Genomic DNA, 16049 nt, shown 5'->3' on the forward strand with positions numbered 1-16049 from the left:
TAATGCCACGACAAACAGCAGTCAAATTAACTAGCATGACTTCTAGCTTTTTATGGAACCAGAAGCCACCACCAATCCAGAAACACATCCTCCACTTACCAGAAGACAGAGGAGGACTAAGTTTACCCAACATACCTCTAATCGCACGGATAATAAGTACAAAGACAACACAGACACTGGCAGATAACACCACGTACCCCGGCAGAAGCTTAATGGCATATTGGTTAAGCACTTTAAAGAAAACCTTTATCACAGAAACACATGAAGGACCCACAGCCGAAATTCCACTCCCCTTTTACAGAGCAGTGACCGGAACCAAAAAGACGATATCTCAAGAAACACCGGCGCTAGATCTGAAGAAAACCTCTATTAAAACTTTCAGCGAAGAATTTGCCACACTGAACCTATCAAACGAAGAACTGGAAAAGTGCGAAAAAAGTAAATGGGCTTATTTAACCAAACTGAAAATGCCAGATGAAGTGAGAGAATTTGAATGGCGCAGACAATGGAAAGTTCTACCAACAAAAGAAAGACTGGCCGCCTGGGGAATTGTCCCAAATGAACGATGCATAAATTGTAACGAAACAGAAACAGTAGACCATGCCATCTTCAAATGTCACGCAGCACAAGCCACTTGGAAACTTGCAAAAAAGATCCTCCACATAGACACACCGAAACAATCAAGACCTGGAACACGAATACACGACCTACTACGAATAACCCTAATGATGTTTATATGGAATCGAAGAAACCTTGCCGAAGCAACACGAAGACCAAAGCGAGCCACATTTCCACCTATAAGAAAAACAAGACTTTTAGTGTACAAGTTTATGAACGCCCGAACACAACTGAACAAACAAGACAACTTTCTGAGAAAATGGCACACACGTTTTATCCAAGAAAGAAACGGTAAACTCGAGTTGAGTATTGCTCCCTTCTAAAAAAAAAAAAAAAAACTGTGAGACAACCCCCAATGTGAGCTCCCATAGTGAACAAAAATGTTTTACTACTGAACAACAACGTGTAAAAAAAAATTCTTTTGTTTGTATAATTTCTTGTGTCTTAGTGTACAAATTTTGTGTATACCGCACCGAGTTGTGCAAATGTTACCCATGTGAAATGTACTAATTGTTTTGGCGATAATAAACTTCCCCTTGTGTAGTACCTGTTCTTATCAGCTTAATATCTGGTATGGCCCTATGATGGGTCTTTGATATTAACTTTATTTTTGGAAAGCGGCGCCGTGTACGGGGCTTGCCCTCACGGCGCCACGGGTCGTTCCGGCGTTGCACTACAGCCGGGCACGGCCCACTGTCGAGAAAAAAAAATCAGAATTGTGTTCTGCGTATTGCAAGGGCGAGCGAGTAATTTTAACAGCTGTTCCAACAATCAAGTCACTGCAGTCGAACTTAATGTAACCGAAACAACGATCGAGACACCGCGACGTTGTGTGCCCATGTCGGGGGCCCCAAAGGAGCTGACTCGACGCATGGTTAGTGCCGGCGTGTAGTTGGTTTTCGCTTTCAAACGTAAACACAACAAGCTGTAGATGGTGTAATATAAACGTTAAGATGCGTGCACATTCATCGAACACACAGCAACTTCTTCGCTCGTTTATTTCGACCAATAATTCGTACTTTGTGTTTCTCGTGTCGCTATTCACCGGCTCCATGTTGGAGATCAGTCAAGAGGCGGTCAGGTCGACGAACGTCTGTGGCTATCGCTTCTCGGCCTTTTGGCTAAGATCACTGCCCCCGGGCCGAGAAGAGTTTTCCGACGAGTCATCTGCGTGTGCCTGGGGTCTCGCCCTCAAGACGAGGACCCCCAGGGGACCCTCAAGATCATCCCAGACCAGCTGTGCACACTCCTGGCGCCCTCTAGCTGAGCCTTGGGAACCATCGGATCTTGGACGACCGGCGACAGGCGGGTTATCTCGTTCCCCTTCCAAGCGCCCCGGTCAGCACCATCTGCCGGGCCCCAGAGCAACCAGTCAGTGAAGAGCGTCAGTGCCATTGGCCGAGCCTGGATGGGTCCAGCAAGCCGAGGCAGCTAGCAAGAACCACATCCAAGTAAGCACGAGATTATCAGTTTGACAAGATTAGAAGGCCGTGTGGTACGCCCACTCTGCTTTTCCTTTTCAAGAAAATGGCTTCACGCCAAGTTCCGCCCCCTCCCAAGGAACATTGTTTCTTGTTCACGGTACCAGATTCTACCACATCTGTGGATGAAATTATCGACAGCGTAGAAGAAGTTACAGGCGCCAATGGTGTACTGTTCTTGCAACATCTTGGAGGGTTCAAGTTCCTCGTGTGTGTCAAGACACCTGAACAGGCAACACAGCTACTCGTTCAGGGAAGCTTTAAGATAGCTGAAAACGTAATTCAAGTCGAAGCTGTTGGTACACCATGTGTCCCAGTCAACATTTTCCGACTACCTCCGTACATCTCGCATGAAACAGTCGCCGCAGCCCTACAACCTTTCGGTAAAGTCCGAGACATGTATTTCGCAACCATGCACTCAAGGCAAGAAGTTTTCAGCGGTACACGTGTAGCCAAGCTAGAGATGACCAAGCCGGCCCCGAATTTCCTCACAATTCAAGGCTACCGAGCCATGCTTGAATACAGAGGCATGCGCCGAGTGTGTGGCAAATGCAATGAAGAAGGGCACGTAGCCGCCAATTGCCCGACGCCTCACTGCGACCGCTGCAAAAGCTACGGCCACAACAGTGGGGAATGTAATGGCAAATGTCGCAAATGTGGCAGAGAACATTCGACTAAAGACTGTTTCCTACCTCGCTCCTACGCGGCTGCAACAAGACAAACCGACAAACCAAGCTCAGAACCCGTAGCCTCAACTTCACAAGCACCTTCCCCAGCTAGGACAATGACAGTCTTAACTAAGACTCCACCAACACGCAGTGCAAGCCTAAAAGCAACGCTTATAAGCGATATGAAAGCAATAGCAGCATCGTCAACCCAGACGAGCGCCAACGCAAGCCAAACCTCGGCCGAATCCGGACACGCAAGCACTGGAAGTTACAATGCTCTAAACGAAGAATCGGACAACAGTTTACAAACCTCATCGGACGAAACAAACAAGTATGCAGAATCACAAGGGAAAACTTCGAAAGAATCTGCAGGTGAAGAAACCCCCGACACAGGAAACGCCAACAGCCCACAAGAGGAAAAGCAAGACAAGACTGAAGGCAAAGAAAGCCAGAAATCTAGCACAATGCCTTCACCAACAAATCTTGACGAACGCCCACTGCGACCTATGCTGACCACCATGAATACATCATCTAAAGGCAACGCCAACCCAAAGGCCAACAAAGGAACTACCATTACAAGACCCCAAAAAACCAACGAGGGAGGCAAAACATCGAAGGCGCAACCCAACTCACATCAAAGCCGAAGATCAACAGGCTACCACTCAAGTGACAGTACCGACAAACTACAAGACCCCTGGCTTCCAGAAGCTGCAACTACACAGCTACCGGATCTTCGACGCGACCGATCAAGGTCACAACGGAGACCCAAACCCGAAACGACAAGCAGCGGAGGCGACACGAACAGCGGCAAAGCGTCACAGACCAAAAAAGCACGCGTCGACTCTCCGGCCAACTCGCAACACTCTTCAACTGAAGATGTAAGTGACAAAGATATGTTCTAATACTCTGTACTATAGCTTTCCCAACACCCAATATGTAGTGACTGTTGTACGCTACTTTCCTTTTTTTTTCTTCTCGATTGTAACATTGTTGCACGTACAATATGATGCCCCCCCCCCCCCCAAAAAAAAAAAAAAAAAAAAAAAAATCGGCAGAGCAGTGCATCCACAATGAGCACCGAACAAACAGGCCTCTCTCCGAGACGCTCCTTCCCATCTTTTAACAATGACGTCCTTTTTACGTCATAAATTTGAAACGACCACGAAAGGGTGTGCCGTCAATCGAAACACCCTCTCCAGGTCAACCCCTCCGATAACTACCATCAGGAAAGAGAGCTTGCGCGCATGCACTGCTTGGCCGATTAACTTGCCCCCGCTCCTTATCGTTGCTTTCATATGTTATATGTCAAACGGCCCGAGTTGCACCCACACTTGCATCAGTGAACAACTATCCTTTTCTTGGGCGAGCCGGAATAGCCCCACTATGAAGTTAACCGTCGAGACGTCATTCGATAAACATTATACTAAGGTTCAAAGATGAAAGAAAGACTAAACCGCAAGCATCCCACAACTCTTCTTATCGCTTTGCCGCGCCGCAAAGAAACGACAAGTAACCATGCACAAAGAGCGTTCGTTAAGTAGAAGGCGACCCACGCTTTTATTCCACATCCTTTTTTCCTGCTTTGTTCTATCAATCATTTGCGTAAACATGCCCCAACTTAACGTAATGTCATTTAACGTCCGAGGTTTCAGAGACCCAGACAAACAACGCGAAATAATCCATCTAGCCAGACAAAAACACATCGACATTCTATGCATCCAGGAAACAAATTTCAGAACATCAAGAGATGTGTTAGAATTCCGGCACAGATTCGGCATGGATGCCTTCTTCTCCTTGACGGACGCTCATTGCCGCGGCACAGGAATAATTTTCATATCCAATAGATTTAGAGAAAGCGCGCACTTCACGAGCGACACGGAAGGGAGAGTCACAGCGGTAGACATTTTTGTCGACGGGAAAAGAACACGCATAATAAATGTATACGCACCGGTAACACGAAGCCTTACGAATAATTTCTTCAAAAATTTACAAACATATATGTTAGAGCCGAGGCAGTACATCATCCTAGGGGATTTCAATTGCGTATTGGATACAATGCGCGACATACGAGGCCCAGGACAGGGCGCGTCCAACTATCACGCAAAGGAACTAAGAAACTTACTCACACAAAACCAAATGTCAGACACATGGATCTTAAAACACGCGGATAGTTTCGAACCTACACGAACTTCCAGACATACAGCCAGCAGACTTGATAGGATTTACATAACGCAAGCCTTAATACAACAGCTAGAAAATTGTCAAGTGGTAACTCTATCACCAGAACTCTCCCACATCAGCGACCACAAACCCGTATCAGTCACAATCAAAGGCAATCCAGGCAGAGTAAGCAATGAAAACACATGGAAAATGAATGCCGCTCTCCTACACGATATTCAAAGCCAAGAAGAGATTAAAATAGAAATACAGCGCACTATACAAGCACATAACACACAACGCGATAAGACATGGGATGAACTGAAAGATGAATGGAGAGAAATCCTGAAATCCGCTGGGAGAAATAGATGCATGAGGATAACGAAAACACTTAATGAAATTCTGAGAAGAATTAGAATCATAGAGAGAGGAGGTGAACTAACGTTCACCACACAAGAGTACATTGACATGATGAAGACAAAATACGACGAAACCATACGAGAATCCTCCAAAGCAAGTCAAACTGCGGCTCAGCTTAAACTTTCCGAAGATGAGTGCACGGACGCATTATATGCTCACAACACTACATCAAGGGGGTCAAAACAAACCAGAATAGCGGAGATTAGAACAAGAGATGGAGAGATTACGTCAGACCCACAAAAAATCAAAGAAGCTATAGAAGAGCATTTTACAAGTATCTTTCACAGGGAAAACATTAATAAATCAGACAACTATAGAGAAATAACAAACACTTTTTGCAACGCACTAGATAAAAGCAACATAGAGAATGATGCCCTTTGTGCACCAGTCACAAAACAAGAACTGAAAACAATCATTAAATCAATGAAGCATACAACAGCACCGGGTCCCGATGGATTGATGACAGGGTTCTATCACACCTTCTTCGAAGAAATAGCAGATGAGTTGCTTGGAATGCTAAACAACTTCATCATAAACAAACAGAAACCAGAATCGTTTAACACAGGTCATGTTACACTCATACTGAAAGAAGGAGGGGATCCCACAGACGCCGGCGCATGGAGACCCATCACACTGTTAAATACAGATTATAAGATACTCACAACGCTACTTTCCAAACGACTCTCGAGCCTTCTCCCCAACTTAATATCCCCCTATCAAGCGTCCTCCGTACCTGGCAGGTCAATTTTTGCCACCTTGACATTAACAAGAGACGTGTTTACATACATGCAGCAAAAAGGAACTCAGGGCTTCTACATATCAATCGACCAATCCAAAGCCTTCGACAGAGTGGAACACGATTACCTGATCAATATTTTAGAAGCATTTGGACTGCCAAAAAATTTCGTAGACTATATAAAGTGCCTCTACACTGGCATACAGAGCAAAATATTAATAAACGGCGACATCACACCAGCCATCACGATAACTAGAGGAGTTAGACAAGGCTGTGCCCTATCAGCACCACTTTTTGTATTATCCCTCGATCCACTCTTAAGACAAGTAGCCGCATCCGAAAAAATCAGAGGCTTCCCGATGACAGGACAAGAGACTGTCAAAATTGCCGCCTACGCAGATGACATCGCCTTATTCGTTAGAGATGCCAGTAGTTTATGTACATTCCAACAGATTTTTCACCAATTCTCACAAATATCAGGTGCCAAACTAAACCCAAACAAAAGCAAAGCCTTAGTATTCGGATCCCCCACAGAAAAATTGCCCGAAAACATACAGCTACTAGACACAATAAAAGTACTAGGTATAACCTTCAACACCAACGGAGTATCAGCAAGGACCTGGACAGAAGCGATAAACAAATCCGAAAAAGTCCTTACAGAGGCAGCGAAATATAACCTCTCCCTTAAAGCACGAATAGAAATAATAAAAACCAAAGCTTGTGCATATGCATTTTATGCAGCAAAAATTTGCCTAATGCCACGACAAACAGCAGTCAAATTAACTAGCATGACTTCTAGCTTTTTATGGAACCAGAAGCCACCACCAATCCAGAAACACATCCTCCACTTACCAGAAGACAGAGGAGGACTAAGTTTACCCAACATACCTCTAATCGCACGGATAATAAGTACAAAGACAACACAGACACTGGCAGATAACACCACGTACCCCGGCAGAAGCTTAATGGCATATTGGTTAAGCACTTTAAAGAAAACCTTTATCACAGAAACACATGAAGGACCCACAGCCGAAATTCCACTCCCCTTTTACAGAGCAGTGACCGGAACCAAAAAGACGATATCTCAAGAAACACCGGCGCTAGATCTGAAGAAAACCTCTATTAAAACTTTCAGCGAAGAATTTGCCACACTGAACCTATCAAACGAAGAACTGGAAAAGTGCGAAAAAAGTAAATGGGCTTATTTAACCAAACTGAAAATGCCAGATGAAGTGAGAGAATTTGAATGGCGCAGACAATGGAAAGTTCTACCAACAAAAGAAAGACTGGCCGCCTGGGGAATTGTCCCAAATGAACGATGCATAAATTGTAACGAAACAGAAACAGTAGACCATGCCATCTTCAAATGTCACGCAGCACAAGCCACTTGGAAACTTGCAAAAAAGATCCTCCACATAGACACACCGAAACAATCAAGACCTGGAACACGAATACACGACCTACTACGAATAACCCTAATGATGTTTATATGGAATCGAAGAAACCTTGCCGAAGCAACACGAAGACCAAAGCGAGCCACATTTCCACCTATAAGAAAAACAAGACTTTTAGTGTACAAGTTTATGAACGCCCGAACACAACTGAACAAACAAGACAACTTTCTGAGAAAATGGCACACACGTTTTATCCAAGAAAGAAACGGTAAACTCGAGTTGAGTATTGCTCCCTTCTAAAAAAAAAAAAAAAAATCCCCAATGTGAGCTCCCATAGTGAACAAAAATGTTTTACTACTGAACAACAACGTGTAAAAAAAATTCTTTTGTTTGTATAATTTCTTGTGTCTTAGTGTACAAATTTTGTGTATACCGCACCGAGTTGTGCAAATGTTACCCATGTGAAATGTACTAATTGTTTTGGCGATAATAAACTTCCCCTTGTGTAGTACCTGTTCTTATCAGCTTAATATCTGGTATGGCCCTATGATGGGTCTTTGATATTAACTTTATTTTTGGAAAGCGGCGCCGTGTACGGGGCTTGCCCTCACGGCGCCACGGGTCGTTCCGGCGTTGCACTACAGCCGGGCACGGCCCACTGTCGAGAAAAAAAAATCAGAATTGTGTTCTGCGTATTGCAAGGGCGAGCGAGTAATTTTAACAGCTGTTCCAACAATCAAGTCACTGCAGTCGAACTTAATGTAACCGAAACAACGATCGAGACACCGCGACGTTGTGTGCCCATGTCGGGGGCCCCAAAGGAGCTGACTCGACGCATGGTTAGTGCCGGCGTGTAGTTGGTTTTCGCTTTCAAACGTAAACACAACAAGCTGTAGATGGTGTAATATAAACGTTAAGATGCGTGCACATTCATCGAACACACAGCAACTTCTTCGCTCGTTTATTTCGACCAATAATTCGTACTTTGTGTTTCTCGTGTCGCTATTCACCGGCTCCATGTTGGAGATCAGTCAAGAGGCGGTCAGGTCGACGAACGTCTGTGGCTATCGCTTCTCGGCCTTTTGGCTAAGATCAAATGTAGTACCTGTTCTTATCAGCTTAATATCTGGTATGGCCCTATGATGGGTCTTTGATATTAACTTTATTTTTGGAAAGCGGCGCCGTGTACGGGGCTTGCCCTCACGGCGCCACGGGTCGTTCCGGCGTTGCACTACAGCCGGGCACGGCCCACTGTCGAGAAAAAAAAATCAGAATTGTGTTCTGCGTATTGCAAGGGCGAGCGAGTAATTTTAACAGCTGTTCCAACAATCAAGTCACTGCAGTCGAACTTAATGTAACCGAAACAACGATCGAGACACCGCGACGTTGTGTGCCCATGTCGGGGGCCCCAAAGGAGCTGACTCGACGCATGGTTAGTGCCGGCGTGTAGTTGGTTTTCGCTTTCAAACGTAAACACAACAAGCTGTAGATGGTGTAATATAAACGTTAAGATGCGTGCACATTCATCGAACACACAGCAACTTCTTCGCTCGTTTATTTCGACCAATAATTCGTACTTTGTGTTTCTCGTGTCGCTATTCACCGGCTCCATGTTGGAGATCAGTCAAGAGGCGGTCAGGTCGACGAACGTCTGTGGCTATCGCTTCTCGGCCTTTTGGCTAAGATCAAGTGTTAAACCGACGTTCAGCCGACAAGAACAACGCCCCGGCGCCGCGCGTTCCGTCGTGGTAGCCAGGGCTACATCTAGCCATCCAGCTCCTCCAGGATGGCGTTCCGAGAACCCCCGCCCAAGGCGCACTGCTTCACCTTCAACGCGCCAACGGGCAGCAGCGCCGATGAAATCATCGACGCCATCGAAGAAACCGTAGGGCCGGGAGGCCTTGAGACCCTCCAACACCAGGGAGGAGTAAAGTTCATCGCAGCTGTCGCGTCCGCAGCAGCCGCCGTAAAACTATCGTCCCGGGGCTCCTTCGTTCTGAACGGCGCCTCGGTCCCAGTCGCTCAAGTCGGACCACGAGTCCTCTACATTTCCGCCTTCCGAGTTCCCCCGTACGTGGGAGACGCCACACTCGCAGCCGCCCTGTCTACGTATGGAAAAGTTCTCGCAATACAAGAATCGCAGTTCAAAGGAAGACCGACAGTCGGTACCGGCGTAAGGGTCATTCGAATGGAAATGGCGAAGCCCGTACCAAACTTCCTGTCCGTTCAAGGCCACCGCATCATGTTTGACTACCGAGGAATTCGCAAGGTGTGCTCAAGGTGTGGAGCAGAGGGCCACCTTGGGAAGACATGTGAAACGCCACGTTGCGAACGCTGCGAAGTCTACGGTCACGAGACTGCCAAGTGCACGTCCCCGTGTCGCCGCTGTTCCGGGAACCACGTCACAGCGGATTGTTTCCTGCCCAGGTCCTACGCTGCTGCAGCCGCAAGCGCCAACATCCCCGCCAGTATCGAAGACAACGACGGCCAGCCAGATCAAGACGAAGTACAAACGCCGCTAGAAGGGCCACGCCACAGTGAACTCTCCGAAACCGCGTCTCGCTCTGAATCTTCAGACAGCTCGGAAGACGAAGATTTCCCACCGCTACCCTCTACTGAAAGGAGCACCACCGAAGTCAGCGCATCAGAGACAGACTCCAGCAAGACGACCTCTCCTTCGGAGCACGAAACAGACGCAGCAGATTCCGCAACGCGCGAAAGCGTTGCCGTCAACGAGCCCACCGACGAGCCGCGTCCTTCGGTTGACCGAAGACTCCACCCCCAGCCCGAACAGACGCCGTCACCTGGCACCGGACGTGAAACCGGACTCGCTCAAGCCAGGGGATACCAAGTGCCTCGAACAACGGACGCATCGTTGATGAACCCAGTAAGTCAAGTAACCGACCTGCTTCTTAAGACAGAAGCAATGGACACTGATAAACCAGATATAAAGCGAACACGCGAAGCAGAAACGGACTCGAGCGGTTCGCAGAAAAATGGTAGATCTAAGATTCCAAAAAAGCTGCGCGCATCGGGTTCCGCCGTGGGCGGAACCCTTTAACTAGGCCTGTAACATGGCGACGTTTTTCGCCTGCATCATGGCGGCGGTGCATTTCCTCTCTCTGAATGTTCAAGGGTTTCGGTCCGTCGACAAACAGAGAGAGGTGTTGCACTTCGCCCGAGCGCGGGGCGTCGACGTGCTTTTCTTGCAAGAATGTAATTTCCGGACACGCCTCGACGTGTCAAACTTTACTGCCCGGTTTTCTGTTGATGCTTTCTTTTCTCTAACAAATGCTGTTTCTTGTGGTGTAGGAGTGGTGTTCTTAAATCCCCATTTTAGAAAGGGAGCCCATTGCACGTACGGTATCGACGGTCGCACGTTAGCAGTTGACTTTTGGCTGTACACGAGACGCGTTAGAGCACTGGCGATATATGCACCCGCACGCCGATCCAATTCCTCAGAATTTTTCGATTCATTAGACACGTTCATGTTCGAGCCTTACCCGACGTTTATCGTCGGTGATTTCAATTGTTGCTTAAATGAGGACCGCGACACTCGCGGACCCGGGCGGTCCCGTCACTATCGCGGAACGCGTGCGTTGCGTCGGCTTGCTCAGCAATTTCGTCTTTCCGATGCGTGGGTGCAGTTGCATGACGACGTATTCGGGCCAACTTGGGAAAGAGGCAGGTCAGCAAGCAGGCTAGACAAATTCCTTTTTCCGCCTGAATTAAGCTGCTACCTAGACAATTGTGAAGTTTTAGCCTTTCCAGCGGGAACACCCCGCATCTCAGATCATTATCCATTGTCGGTACATCTGGATCTCGGTGAGACCATGCCGAAAAGTGATTTATGGCGACTAGACGCCAGCCTGCTCACAGATCCCGAGAGCATCGCATCGATAGGCGCTTCATTAGCAGACCTGGTCGAGCGTAGCGCAGAGCACCGCACTTGGGACGATTTCAAGACCGCGTGGCGTCCGATACTCACCCGAGCAGGACGTGACCGAAAAATTCGGATCACCCACGAACTAAATGAAATTCTTAGACGTATGCGAATTGTCCGCAATGCAGACAGCCTGACGTTTGCGATGCAAGACTACCTTGACTTGTTGAAGGCTAGGTACGAAACCTTGCTCCGTCAGTCGTCCAGAGCTGCCAGTATTGCTACCACCCAGGGTAAACCTTTATCGGATCCAGCCGTGCTCCGGTACATACGGGCAGGATCGGCGGAGGACAAAGGGCCTACTAGAATTCCATATGTCACGCTCCCAGATGGTGCTCTTAGCGACCGTTCGTCCGACATATGTACTGTCTTTACCAAGCACGTAGCCGAGGTGCTCACAGCCAAAGAAGGCAGCTGGGACAGGGATGATTACAGCGATAGACTTAGGGAATTCTGTCGCGACCTGCCCCAGGTATCAGAGGACATCTTACAGCGTTTATGCGAGCCAGCGACACCTGAAGAGCTACGTGCAGTGGTAAAAGATATGAATGCTTCTTCTGCGCCCGGTCCAGATGGCATTCCAATCCAGTTTTACGTGCGATTTTTCGACACCGTGAAAGAATCGCTTTTGTCAATGGTCAACACCTTCATAGTAGATGGCATTCGGCCCGACTCTTTCCGGGACAGCCAGATAGTCCTCCTGCCCAAGCCAGGCGGCCAGGCCTCAGACCCACGCTCATGGCGGCCGATTACGTTACTAAATGCAGATTACAAGATTGTCTCGTCAATGCTTGCGAAAAGAATGAGCAGCGTTCTTTCCGACATTATCAGCCAGACGCAGATGTGTAGCGTTCCAGGTCGATCAATCTTTTCGTCTTTAGCATTGACGAGGGACCTTTTTACGTTCGCTTCTAGGACACACATCCCAGGCTATTTTGTATCGCTTGACCAAGCGAAAGCTTTCGATCGCGTCGAATACCGATACTTGCTTGGTGTACTAGAAGCTTTCGGCTTTCCCGTCGAATTCGTAGATAAGATCAGCCTCCTGTATTCGGGTTTATCTGCGAAACTGCTCGTAAACGGCCGTCTAAGCAATGCTTTCCCCGTGACACGAGGCCTTAGGCAAGGGTGTTCAATGAGCCCTCACCTCTTTGTTCTTTGTCTCGATCCTTTGCTGCGCCGCATATCACTCTGTCCGTCCATACGCGGCTTTCCACTGCCAGGCCAAGGAGAAGTAAAGGTGTCCGCATATGCAGACGACGTGTCACTCTACTTGAGAAACGAAGAGAGCTACTACGCCTTCTTACGTTTATTCCAAGAATACGCTGAATTATCCGGAGCCCTTTTGAACAAAGACAAAAGCAAGGCGATGGCCTTCGGGAACTTTGCATCCGCCCTCGACGGAGAAGTCGAGTGGGTAGCTGGCGTCAAAGTCCTGGGAGTGGTGTTCCACACGTCCGGGGAAGTAGCGCAGGAGACGTGGACAGACCTGCGTAAGAAAGCAGAAGTGAAGGTGTCAGTGGCATCAAAGTTTTCGCTGACGTTAGCCGAGCGCAGCTACATAGTGAAATCTAGTGTTTGCGCGGCTTTTTACTACGTAGCACGCATAGCGCGTCCGCCACGCAGGGCATCGCAGAGGCTAGCCACACTCTGTGGTTCTTTCTTGTGGGACAACAAGACTGAACTAGTGGCACGTCAGCTCCTTCGGCTTCCAACGGAACTAGGAGGTTTAGTCTCCCTTGTATCAGAACAATGAGTTCTGTCCTCGCATTGCGAGGTTTCTACGACCTCGTAAACGACCCGGAATACCCAGGCAGGAAACTGGTTGAGTACTTTCTAGGTACCTCCAGAAAACTTTTCTTACCCGGAAAAAGGACAGGTCCTACGGCGGAACAGCCACCGCCATTCTATAAATATGTATGTAGTACCCTTCAGTCTCTTCGAACAGCCTTACCTGATGTCGACCTAGTTAGCACCCCGGCAACGGAGGTTTGCGAATGGTTAGCGGTTAAGCACTTGTCGCAGGAAGAACTGCAGAGGTGCAGGAGCGTCCGCTGGCGCAGCCTGACTTCGTCGGCCGTACCCGCCGAGGTTCGCGACTTCGGATGGAGACGAGGTTGGCGCGTCTTGCCAACGCGGAACCGCACGGCAGCGTGGGGAATAAGTCGCACTGACCGCTGCCCTCAGTGCAGACAAGAAGAAACGTTGCAGCATGCCTTATTCGAGTGTACAGTATCAAAAACATTTTGGTTCCTACTGTGGCGGATGTTCCATGTACGAATACAGGCAAGAAAGCAACCGCGAACACCATTCCATGTTGTTTTGTGGTGTATAGGAGCATTTGTTTTGTGGCGCCAACGAGGATCAGCGGCAATGCAGGGGCGGCCAAACAGAGCAATGTATCCGCTACTACGCCGTTTGCGTAAGCTCATGTACGAACAAGCGTGCGCAGACTGGATCACTCTGAACGAAGACCAGTTTCTGCGCAAATGGTCGACAAGATTCATAAAGTCCCGTAATGGGCACATCACAGCGCAGTTGTTACCATACTAGCCCATTAATGACTGGCAGGTCAGTACACCTGCCAGATTCATATGCCACCTTAGTGTGTTCTTTTATTTTCATAATGTGCCATTTTGATTGTATGTGCCAGTGCCGCTAGTGTTTGTTTTCCTGTACATGAATCCAAACTAGTGCACATGTATTTCATGAATGTCTGTTTGAAATAAACTTCTCTTTACCTGTTCTTATCAGCTTAATATCTGGTATGGCCCTATGATGGGTCTTTGATATTAACTTTATTTTTGGAAAGCGGCGCCGTGTACGGGGCTTGCCCTCACGGCGCCACGGGTCGTTCCGGCGTTGCACTACAGCCGGGCACGGCCCACTGTCGAGAAAAAAAAAATCAGAATTGTGTTCTGCGTATTGCAAGGGCGAGCGAGTAATTTTAACAGCTGTTCCAACAATCAAGTCACTGCAGTCGAACTTAATGTAACCGAAACAACGATCGAGACACCGCGACGTTGTGTGCCCATGTCGGGGGCCCCAAAGGAGCTGACTCGACGCATGGTTAGTGCCGGCGTGTAGTTGGTTTTCGCTTTCAAACGTAAACACAACAAGCTGTAGATGGTGTAATATAAACGTTAAGATGCGTGCACATTCATCGAACACACAGCAACTTCTTCGCTCGTTTATTTCGACCAATAATTCGTACTTTGTGTTTCTCGTGTCGCTATTCACCGGCTCCATGTTGGAGATCAGTCAAGAGGCGGTCAGGTCGACGAACGTCTGTGGCTATCGCTTCTCGGCCTTTTGGCTAAGATCAAGAGTAGCTCATCCAGCGTCAGCCTACATCTCGGCCACCGCTTGCTGGTGGCCGGGGACATCTCTACGCAGTGTCGGCGTGTTGTGGTTGGAAGACGTCGGCAAGATGAGCAGCCAACCGACCCAGAAGGCCTACGCCTTCGATGTCGTCGTCCCTGAGGGGGCAGGTCCCGAAGACGTCGTTGACGCGACGGCTTCAATAGTAACCTTGGAAGAGGTATACTGCGTCCAGCACTTTGGAGGGCGCAACTACCAAGTAACCGTAAAAAGCGAAGCCGCCATGGCTAAACTCGTCGACGCCGACAGCCTCGTCATCGGGGAGGAACGCGTCTCCATCGTACCCCTGAGCCCGCAGGTCACTCAGGTGACCGTCATGTTTCTCCCGTGCCGCGTATCCAGCGAGACCCTCGCTCAAGCGCTGGCCCCATACGGCAAGGTGATTAGCATCAGTCGAGGCCTGATGGGCACACGTCCCACCGTCACCACCGGAACGCGCTACGTGCGCATCGAAATGAAGCCTGGCTCTCCCGTGCCTAACTACCTCAGGGTGGCGGGCCACCGGGTGACCTGCGACTACAGGGGTATGCAGCGGGTCTGCCGGCGGTGTGGGTCATCGGGCCACTTCAGAATGCAGTGTACGGCTCCGTTCTGCACAAGGTGCGGCATCTACGGCCACGACGGTAAGGGCTGCGTTCTGCCGTGCCGCCGCTGTGGAGACCCGCATGCGACCGTGGCTTGCTCGCTGCGGCGTACCTACTCGGAGGCGGCGTCCAAGAACTTTCCACCGCTTCAGTCTAGTACGCATGACAGGCCTAGCATTTCGTCGGCCTCGTTAGCGTCCACTCAAGAAGATGCTGTACAAGTGCCAGCAGCGGAAACGCCGGCAACGTCTCCTGCGAGCCCGGATCCCGAGAACCACGAAAATGTACTGCTGGATGAAACGCCGCGTCCCGTGGACATACCTGCTGAACGCTGCGTCGCCCCCCCTGCGTCGCGAGAGCCCGCGGAACGCCACGTTTCAGAGGCTGAACCTTGCCTGTCCGTGGATTCGGACCCTCTCGTAATCGATGAGACGCCTTGCCATGAAGACGACGCGACGTCTCTGTGCAGTGAGCCTACCAGCTCGGCGTCGACAAGAATCGAGGAGGACATTACCCCCGGAAACTTCAGTGACAGCAGCCCGGACATTTTTGTGTCACCATCCCCCAACATTGCAGGTACGAAACGACAACATGGCTCTACCAGCGACTCCGACGTTGCCTCTCGTGACAGGAGCCCATTACGGGCTTCTACCCGCCACAGGAAGCC

At 49.0% G+C, this 16049-nt stretch overlaps 3 non-coding genes and 1 pseudogene across 3 annotated transcripts; all 4 read left to right on the top strand.

Annotated features, from left to right (window-relative positions):
* The first annotated feature begins 1127 nt into the window (after positions 1-1127).
* Positions 1128-1317, top strand: LOC119457155 (U2 spliceosomal RNA). Its single transcript, XR_005193171.1, has one exon. It is a non-coding gene; the product is annotated as a U2 spliceosomal RNA (small nuclear RNA).
* A 6631-nt stretch (positions 1318-7948) lies between these two features.
* On the top strand, positions 7949-8138 carry LOC119457156 (U2 spliceosomal RNA). Its single transcript, XR_005193172.1, has one exon. It is a non-coding gene; the product is annotated as a U2 spliceosomal RNA (small nuclear RNA).
* A 402-nt stretch (positions 8139-8540) lies between these two features.
* LOC119457195 (U2 spliceosomal RNA) lies at positions 8541-8731 on the top strand. The gene has a single exon (XR_005193188.1). It is a non-coding gene; the product is annotated as a U2 spliceosomal RNA (small nuclear RNA).
* A 5398-nt stretch (positions 8732-14129) lies between these two features.
* On the top strand, positions 14130-14310 carry LOC119457164 (U2 spliceosomal RNA; annotated as a pseudogene).
* The last annotated feature ends 1739 nt before the right edge of the window (positions 14311-16049 follow it).

Source organism: Dermacentor silvarum, chromosome 6, assembly GCF_013339745.2.
Source record: "Dermacentor silvarum isolate Dsil-2018 chromosome 6, BIME_Dsil_1.4, whole genome shotgun sequence".
Lineage (NCBI taxonomy): Eukaryota > Metazoa > Arthropoda > Arachnida > Ixodida > Ixodidae > Dermacentor > Dermacentor silvarum.